General features: G+C 37.5%; 1 long non-coding RNA gene across 1 annotated transcript; it reads right to left on the bottom strand.

The window, feature by feature from the left end:
• Positions 1–246: 246 nt before the first annotated feature.
• On the bottom strand, positions 247–8,755 carry LOC141577810 (uncharacterized). Its single transcript, XR_012507279.1, has 3 exons — positions 8,646–8,755; positions 8,375–8,421; positions 247–4,538 (listed from the first exon to the last, which is right to left on the bottom strand). It is a non-coding gene; the product is annotated as an uncharacterized LOC141577810 (long non-coding RNA).
• Between the last annotated feature and the right edge of the window lie 1,811 nt (positions 8,756–10,566).

Genomic DNA, 10,566 nt, shown 5'->3' with positions numbered 1-10,566 from the left:
ACCCTGCCCTGGGTATCTAGTCCTTTGCAAGCCTCCTTTTCACTGCCTCGTTTTCCCAGTTGTCTGATTTTATTTATAGCAAAACATGATTATGCTTTACATGTGGATAAAAGGATAACACCTGCCTTCTGCTGGTTGCAACCCTCTCACTTCCATTATTCTTTCAGCAATTCAACCCAATGGACACTGAGTCTTTAAATTATCTATTTATTTATTTATTATTGAAGTATAGTTGATATACAATACTATATTAGTTTCAGGCGTACAACATAGTGATTCAGTATTTTTATAGATTTTTATGATCCTATATCAGTTTCAGGTGTGCAACATAGTGACTCAGTATTTTTATAGGTTATAGTTCATTTAAAGTTATTACAAAATAATGGCTATATCTCCCTGTGCTGTATAATATGTTCTTATTGCTTATTTATTTTATGCATAGTAGTTTGTTTCTCTTAGTCCCCTACCTCTATCTTGCCTTTTCCCCCTCCCCTCTCCCCACTGGTAAACACTAGTTTGTTCTCTATATCTGAGTCTGTTTCTGTTTTGTTATATTCATTAATTTGTTTTATATTTTAGATTCCACATGTTAAGTGATTATGAACATAGAGTATTTGCCTTTCTGTCTGACCTATTTCACTAAGCATCATGCCCTTTAGGTCCATCCACATTTTTGCAAATAGTGGACCCTGAGTAAATAATAATGCCCTTCATTAAGCTGGGACATTTAAAATAAGTGCTCCAGCTAATTTGTAAGCAGATGATCCAAAGACTACATTTTGCAAAGCACTGTCTTGTGGTGGAAAGCTTTTAGATTTTACCCTAAGCATAGAATGATGACATGGACATGTCTGCTCTATTAATATTATCAGCATTAGAAGCCATCAATTGCAGGTAATCGCAGAATTTAAAAGCCTGTATATTTCTGGTAGACGTCTCTCCCAAGTATAATGTAATACAGTACAGATAGCTGCTGCCCAGTATCCCAGGAATCTCAGATAATTAAGGCACTATCTTTAAGGAACTCATATAGGTGTAGTTAGAAATTCAAACTCAATTAAATATAACATAACATGGAATATTATAGTACTAATATTAATAATTATTATTATAATTATTCCATAATAATAATAATAATACCAACAACAAAAGCTACCACTTAAATCTCCTTTCCTTTCATTCATTCCTTCCTTTAACAACTGTTTTGACAGCCTCTGTCAGGTCTTTAGCCAGGAACAGGCTTTAGAGTGGTGAACAAACCCAGCCCAAAATGTTCTCTTATGCAGCTTATTATAGTGACGGAAGCTCGCACTAAAAGATGATAAGCAAGTAAATAAATATAACTAATGTGTAAATACAAGTTGAGGACATACTATGAAGCATTCGTAGTAACAATGATGACGATGATGATAGTAATAATAGTAACATTTAGTTAGAGCTTGGTTGTAAGTGCAGGTACTCTGGTTCCGGAGCTGACCACTTTATATTACATTATGCTACAATTACAGAAAATGTGTTTTCTCAGGTGGGAGTATTTACTTACATAATGTGGTAAGCAAAGACTTGTCTAAGAAGATAATGTTTAGGCTGAGACAAGGTGGATAAACAGGCAAAATCCACACAAAGATTCAGGGCAAAGCATTTCAGGCAGAAGAAATTGGATAGTAAAGTTTCTAAGGCAGGAAAGAGCCTGGCATTTTCTTGGAACAAAAAAATAGGTTAGTTTGAGTTGGAGATAGCGAGCTATAGTGGGAGAAAGGATTTGGATGGGACTGAAGAAATAAACAGGGGCCAGATCATTCAGTTGGTCTTGTCATATACGGCAGAGAATTTGGCTTTTATTTTAAGAGAAATGAGAAAACATCAAGATTGTATAAACAGGAATCATCCTATTTACATTGAAAAAGTATCAATTTGTCTCCTATATGAAAAAATTATTTAGAAAGTGCAAAAGAATACGTTAAAAGGCTAGTAAGTGACAGAGTCAGGATCTGAACTCAAATTGTGACTACAAAGTGAAGACTCATGGCCACCACTTCATATGCTATTTCCTACCTTGTAGTAGATTTGCAACCTGGCAGGAGGCATTGTCTTAGCAGACATCAGAGATCCATAAATTGTACCCTTTCTTGTCCTCTCCCTCCCTCTGTGACTCCCACTCTGTCTTTTTTAGGTCTAGGGGCAGGGACGTATTTAAAGGTTTTCTTGAGAAAAGAAGAAATGATGGATGTTAATGACTTTTTAGCTCATCTTTCCTCTTTCCTTGTTCAAACATAACTTTTCATCTCAGTTACATTGGCATGTAGTCATGGTTTTTAAAGTATATGATTTAAAGTAGTTTTCACAGAACATAATTAATTGCCTGGTTGGGGTGGGGGTGATCAGAATGCAAATATGTGGCTCATACCCCTGGTAATTCCAATTCAGAATAACTGAGTTGGGGCATTTTAAATAAGTATTCCAGCTAATTCAGAAGCAGATGATCCAAAGACTACATTTTGCAAGACACTGCTTTATGGTAGAAAGCTTTTAGATTTTCTCCCAAGCATAAGGTGATGACATGGACATATCTATTCTATTAATATTATCAGCATTAGAAGCCATCAATTGCAGGTAACCCCAGAATTTAATAGCCTATATATTTTTGGTAGACGTTTCTCCCCAGTGCAATATAATACAGTACACAGATAATCAATTTGGTCTCTTTCTTCAGGCAAGAGACCAAAGAATTTATATAAACAATTTTCTGACTGGTCAGTCCCAATGTGGACTAAATGTGTCATGCAGATTAATGATAGAAAGGTTTTTCCAGCTGAGTAGAAACAGAATATTGCCTTCCCAATATTAATACAGGGTTACATACAAGACCCAGATAATTATTGTCCAATAACTCTTTCAGAGGTAGTTTTGTAATATAGAAAATACTTAAAAAGAAATAAATAATAAATGAAAGTGAATCAAACTTCTTTACTATAGATCTTGCACAAAATAATTACCAGTTTATGTAAGTAGTTATTTAAAAGACAGTAATACTAACCAATAAGATGAGTCAAAATGATAAATCATTCTATAAATCAGCATCCTAGTTATATTTTGGAATGATATTCTGAAGAATACTCTTTAAGGTAGTAATCACTCAGCTTGCTTCTTACAGCTGTGCCTTTTTTAAGACTGGCTCATATCATTAGTGATTTTCCTGCCATACAAAATCTTTTCCTTGGTTAATATCGTACATAATCAGGCCTTAGGATATTTAATCCTTCTGAAACATACTGACTTTTCATCTTTTACATTTGTCATAATTAGTCTGCATTTAACATCCCCTAAACGAACCAGGTAAAGAATCAGGACAAGTGTCTGTTCAGGACCAGTTCTGATTTTGTGCCAGCTCCAGTTGGCCCCCTGAGAAAGACAGTTTTACTCCCAAGTCTTAATGGTCTCAGTTACAACAATTATATAATAGCTGAAATATATCTCAGTATGTTCTCTAAAGAAGCAGGATTGTATTAATTGCATTTCCAGATGGTTTTAAGGATTACTCATTTACTTCATGAAAAAACGTATTTGTTGAGCACCTAGTAAGTCCAGGCACTATTCTAGGCTCTGGGGCTATAGGGCTAAAAACCAGGAAATGTTCTTGCTCTTGGACATTACACCTTAGGGAGTGAGATATACAGAAAAGTAAGTACAATATGATAGATAAGCATAATGCAGAAAAGATGAAGAGGAAGAAGTGGTTCAGGATGGCCTCTCTAAAGATGACATGTATACAGACACTTGAATGACACAGACAGTGAGCTATTCAATTATTTGGGGGCAGAGAACATCAGGCAGAGGAAATAGCAAAGGAAGAGGCCCTAAATAGGAACTTAACTGGTATATTTGAGAAACAAATAGGAGGACAACAAGGAGGAGATTACTAGGTGATGGGATTGGAGAAAGAGCAGGAAGCAGGTTGAACAGGGCCTCAAACAGCCTTGGTGAAGAAGGACTCTGAGCAATATGAGAAGTGTGATCAATTAAAAATAGCCAAAAACTATTTGCTAAATCTCTCCATTGATAGGTGGAGTCTGATTTCCCTCCCCTTGGATCTGGGATGGCTGTAGTGACTTGTTTAACCAATAGAATGTAGCAGGTGATATTCTGGAACAAGAACAGGTTATAAGAAGCCTTGAAGCTTCTGCCTAGACACCTTGGAATCTGCCAGCTGCCATGTAAGGAGTCTGACAACTCAGACCACCATGCTTTGAGGAAGTCCAAGCCAATCATGCAGAGAACTCTGCAGAGGGAGAGACATAGGAAGGTCCAGCCAGCCCCAGCTGTTCCATCCATTCCAGCCTAGCCAGCAGACATGAGTGAGGAAGTCATCTGGATCAATCCATCCTCAGCAGACATTAGATTGAGAAGAACCAAGGCCCCAGACATATGGCTCTGGCTGTCCTGCTCCCGCCACTTCCAGCCATTCAAGTGACCCTAGCTGAGGCTCACTGGGGAGCAAAGGTGAACAATCTTCATTGTGTCTTGAACAATTTCTTGACCTACAAATCATAAGCGTAATAAAATGGTTGTTATTTTATACCTTTAAGATTTAGATGATCTATTATGCAGCAATACATGACCTGTATAGGAGAGTGGAGAAGAGGAAAATATAAACCTAATCTGAATTCTAAAAGGATGCCTCTAGCTGCTAAGTGGGATCTAGACTTTCAGGAAAACAAGACTGAAAAAAGGATGGTCAGTTAATTCATTTGAAATCCAGGCAAGAGAAAATAGTGGGTTGGATTGAAATAGTGGCATAGGAGGAAGTAAGAAGTGGTTGAATTTGAGGTATATTGTGAAGATAAGTTGACAATATTTGTTCAGCTAATTTCTTTATTTCAATTTCAATTTTGAAAATAGTTTTAAATTATACTAGTTTGTCATGTATTACACTTAGAAATACCTGGAACATATGAACAATCCAACATCTATTAAATAAATGAAAATATATTGAATCTTTCTTTGACTAAGAATCTGCCTATAGGTCTGGTTAATCATTACAGGCATCAAGTAATATTACATTTTCATTGTAGAGGTTTGGATGAAACCAGGGTATGACTTAGGAGCTTTTAGTGTGCTTTTGTTTCCCTGCAGAACTCATTTACTAATTTTTGTTAGTTTTTTCAACGACTATGAATAATCACCTATGGGTACATTGCCAGGTACTGAGGATAAAACTGTGAACAAAAGTGGGCATAGTCTCTTTGTATGGAAGGTGGACTTATTTATTTATTTATTTTTTTGAGAGAGTAAACTTTAAACAAATAACCACCCAAATAACAATGACAGATGCTATAATCACAATTAGGGTAATAATAGGAGGATTTGTTTAGAAAGGTCAACAAAGCTTCTTTTCAAGTAATTGACGAATAAGTTGTGATCTGGAGGCAACGTCTGAGTTAATTACTGCAGCGACAAGTACAAGAGTACTCTAGGTGCACAGAAAACCAAGGGCAGGTGCTGTGTTGTCTAGGGCATGCTATACTAAGGAAACTCAAAGAAGAAGTCTCTGACCTCTGCAATTTGGTCTCCTCACTAAAACTAGAATGCTCTTTCTGAAATCTAAACATGGTGTTTCCTACTTGCTACTGAAAATCCTAGATGGCTTTGCTTCCTAAGTTCACCATGGATGGTGATTCCATTTAGTGCTTTCAGAAGCACTGGAAGAGAACTAGGCTTGAGGAGAGAAAATGAGCCAAGTTTTGGACATACGGGATTTAAGATGCTTTTGAGACATGCTAACGGAGCTGTCAAGAAGCGAGTTAGATATATAGGTAGGGAGGTCTGGCTGGAGATGTGTAGGTTATCAGTCTATAGGAGATACTCAAAGTCATGGTACAAATAAGAGCAGTCACAGATTATGAAAAAGGAAGAGAAGGAGACTGAGGACCACACCTTAAGAAACCCCAGTGGAGAAGAACATACATCTATGAAAGAGAAAAACAGGAGAGTTGCCAGAGATGTAAGAGAAAAACCTGGGGACTATGGTACCATGAAGGCCAAGGGAGGAGAATCTTGCAAGCAGATGTGCATGGTGGACCACATGGCATGTGCTGAGAGTCAAGAAAGCTGAACAATTCTTTGGATTTAATACACACACAGAGCAATGGGTGGTTTAAGGGAAGAACATTGTTCTTGAGATACAAGAACTAAGATCAATTAATTGCACCACTAAGCAGACATATTGGCAAGTTATCCAACTTCTCTATGGTTCATTTTCTCACCTAGAACCTCTTAAGCCCTTTCTCAGATTTCATTCACAGGTCCAGCAACAATTTACTGCACTCCATGGATTATAAAACATTTGTTGAGCTCCTTAAGGTTTGCAACTATAACTTCCTTAAGAAACTTATAGTTGAGCGCATAAACATATGAAAATATATGTTCAACATAATTGGCTATTAGGGAAATGCAAATTATAAACACAGTGAGATACTATTACACACCTATCAGAATGGCTAAAAAAAAAATAGCAATAACACCAAATGCTGGTGAGGATGCAGAGACACTGAATCACTCATGCATGTTGCTGGGAATATAAAATGGTATAGTTCCTGTGGAAGACAGTTTAGCCGTTTCTTAAAAAGCCAACCATGTAACTATTTTATGACCCAGAAATTGCACTCCTGGGCATTTATCCCAGAGAAAAGATGACTGATGTTCATATAAGAACCTGTACCTGAATGTTTATAGCAGCTTAATACATATTAGCCCGAAGCCTGAAAGAATGCAGGCATTCTTCAGTGAGTAAATGATTAAACCATGGTATGGGTACATTCATACCACGGGAATATTATTCAGCAATAAAATGAATAAACTCTTGATACATTCAACAACTTGGATGAATATCCAGAGAATTATGCTGAATCAAAATTCAATCACAAAAAGTTACATACTGTATGATTCCATTTATGTCACATTCCTGAACAGACAAAATTAGAAACAGAGAACAGATTAGTGGTTTCTAGGGGTTAAGGAGTGGGTGAGGACAGGAAGGAAGGAAGTGTGGCTATAAAGGGGCAACATGAGGGATCCTTGCAATGATGGAAATGTTCTATATCTTGACGATATCGATGTCAGTATCGTTCTTGTGATACTGTACCATAGTTTTGCAAGGTACCACAGCTGGGAAAACTATGGAAGAGATCAATGGGATCATTTTTATTATTTTCTACAACTGCACGTGCATCTACAATTATCTCAAAATAACAATTTTAATTAAAAAGGGAACTTATGTTCAAGAAAGAAATTGAGACATATACCAACATGTCTGTAAAAGAGAAACATAGATGAAGTGTTATGGTTTAGGGAGGAAGAATTTATTTAGAGATGGGGGACTTGGGAACTATTTTGCACAACAGATGGTTAGAATCTGAACATTCAATCAAGGGGAGGATGTTCCAAGCAGAGAAAATGGTATAAGATACGAGGCCAGAAAGCTTATGACATATTTGGAAGCCATGTTTAATTTCAGTGGAGTCCTGTGTTTTTGTAGGACAGTAGTGAAGTAAGATTGGAAAGATAGATAGAAGAGAGACTGCGGAGAGTTCTTAATGTTGTATTAGGGATTTGTATTTTGTGTGTGGGGAAACCCTTTATGGCTGGCACTTTATTTTGGCATCAGATTGTTGGAAATGATTGGGGGCAGGTAAAGGGATGAAAGACAGGAAAACAGGAAGGATGGTAATCATTTAGGAGTTTAGGTAAAGGAGTACAGTGGCAGTGGGAAAACAGAGATGGTTCAGACCCAAAGCTGTTTCACAGTTGTGTGTTTTTTTTTTTTTATTTAAAGGAAGTAATTATTTTTCTTTCTGTACTAAGATTATAAATTGTGTACAAAATAACAAGATTTGTAAGAGCAAGACTTATAAAAGCAATTTAAAAAGATAAATTTTAGTTAACTATTAAATACAAGTAACTGTAGGTAGTCATTTTGCATAATCAAGCCTTCTGTAAGTTGGCATTCCAGAAAGTAAACATATGAGGAGATAAGATGCTATGCACTTGGAGTTGAGACTGCTAAAGTTATTTTTTTTTTCATTTTTTGAAAACATTTTTTATTGGGTTATAGTCATTTTACAATGTTGTGTCAAATTCCAGGGTAGAGCACAATTTTTCAGTTATACATGAACATACATACATTCATTGTCACATTCTCTTTCGGTGTGAGCCACCACAAGATCCTGTATGTATGTCCCTGTGCTACACAGTACAATCTTGTTTATCTATTCTACATTTTGAAATCCCAGTCTGTCCCTTCCCACCCCTGCCCCGTTTCCCTGGCAACCACAAGTTTGTATTCTATGTCTTGTGAGTCTCACAGTTGTGTCTTTACCTGCATCGAGCACAGCACCTGATCCACGATCTGTGCTTCATAAATACCTGTTGAACACAAACATGGGTGGGTAAATAATTGAACAAACATCTTTTGAGAGTCTACTGTATATGTTTAATCTTCACATCACTGCAAGGTAGAGATTATATGCATTTAAAGATGAGAAGCCTGAGGATTTAAAGAGAGGAATAACCAAGGCTTTTGTATTAGTCGGGGTTCTCCAGAGAAACCGAACCAATAGAAAGAGATTTATTTTGAGAAATTGGCTTACATGATTATGGAGGCTGAGAAATCCCATGATCTACTGTCTACAAACTGGAGACTCGGGAAAGTTGGGATGTAAATCCCAGTCCAAGGGCAGGAGAAGCTCGAACAGGCGGGCAGGAAGGGAACAAATTCCCCCTTCCTCCACTTTTGTCCTATCCAGTCCCTCAGTGGATTGGATGCTGCCCAGCCACGTTGGGTAGGATGTACTACTTTGTTGAATCCGCCAATTCAAATTCTAATCTTACCCGGAAATACCCTCCAAGACACACCCAGAAATAATGTTTAATCTGGGCACTGTCACCCAGTCTAATTGACACAGAAAATTAACCATCACAGCTGTTGTTTATCTGAGCAACAGCTTCTTACATGCTTCTCTTCCCACTGTTCGCCACCCCTTGCCCCACTCCGTCTCTTTTCATCTTTTCATTCTCCTTCATACTAACTCACAAGCTAGTTACCACGCAATCCAAACAGTTTCTCCCATCGTTAGTAAATTAACTAACATTACTTGCTTCTGGCAACTTCTTACCCTCAGTAATCTCAGCAGTCCCAGAAGCTCTTGTCCATCTTTGGCTTCTATTTGTGGCGTTTCTGGGACGCTTTCTGGGATGCACCTGGGATGCATTCTATTTGAAGCCTCCCACCTTTGGAGGAGATGTTTTACCTTTTCCAAACTCTCACACCTGCTGTTCAGAAATTCACTGTTCTCTCAGTTCTGGCCCATGTACCCTGTTGAAGTCCACAGTATAGGACCTATTTTTTCCAAGTTGTTGATATTATATCCTGTCATTCCCGTTTACACCTCCCTGGCACATGTTGGAGACCTGAAGATCTGTTAAGTTCAGTCTCTTAGTTCCTCATCTTCTTTGAGTTTAACTTCCAATGCTCTCCAGCCAAAGACCACCCTAAACATATTTGTGGTGTGTTACATTCATTATTATGTTAATTATTGTTAACTAACAATTTGGGTTAGCTACCACCACATCAAGGGAAACGATGGAGTGTCTCAGTGTAGGTGTTAGAAAAGACTTACAGGATTTGGGCTATGATTCAATAGCTTAATAAATCTTATCTAGGAGGAAGGCAAACTAGATCAAAGTGCAGCAGTCACTCTTAATAGGGTAGCGAGCATGGGAAGCTGTACAGGACCAACGATCAGGCTTCTTTAATAAACACTTCACAAAAGAAACAAAGGGCAGGGGGAAGCAATAGTCGTTCATACTGGCCAGGACAGGGGAGTGTTTGGTCATTTTTGTGACTTGGGCAATGTTCATGTTTTGCCTATGTTCGGACATGCTTACAGAGTGGTCCTGGTTTTGTCTCGGTGTATCGCAGCCTTGTGGAGTGGCCTAGTCTGATGTCAATGTTCTGTGAAATTGTTTATGCTTAGCAGGAGGACATCAGAGCCTTACTCTGAGTGCAAAGATAGCTGTAACAACACCAAAGCACAACTGATAATACCAGGCTAGGTTCTGGGTGCCAGGGGATTATTTTTTTTTCTCATACCAAACATGCATTAATTTCTTCTCCAAATTGCTGTAGCACTTACAATACTACATTTTATCTTGACATTTAATTAGACGCAGCTTCCTGAGTCATTGGACTACAAGCATGCCAGGTCTCCTCAGAGATATGATGAGTACTTATATGATAGTGACCACCGCTTAGAACTTTTGGTCCCACTTTTTTTTTTTTAAATTCTTATTTTTTATTGAAGTATTGTCAGTTTACAATGTTAGTTTTAGGTATACAGCAAAGCAATTCAGTTACACATATACATACATAAATATATTTTCCAATTCTTATCCATTATAGCTCATTGCAAGAAACTGAATATAGTTCCCTGTGCTGTACAGTAGGTCCTTGTTGTTTATCTGTTTTATATGTAGTAGTGTGTACCTGTTAATCCCAAATTTCTAATCTAT

Source organism: Camelus bactrianus, chromosome 6, assembly GCF_048773025.1.
Source record: "Camelus bactrianus isolate YW-2024 breed Bactrian camel chromosome 6, ASM4877302v1, whole genome shotgun sequence".
Taxonomy (NCBI): Eukaryota; Metazoa; Chordata; class Mammalia; order Artiodactyla; family Camelidae; genus Camelus; species Camelus bactrianus.
The sequence above is the reverse complement of the archived record's forward strand: the minus strand, read 5'-3'. Positions and strand labels throughout refer to the sequence as shown.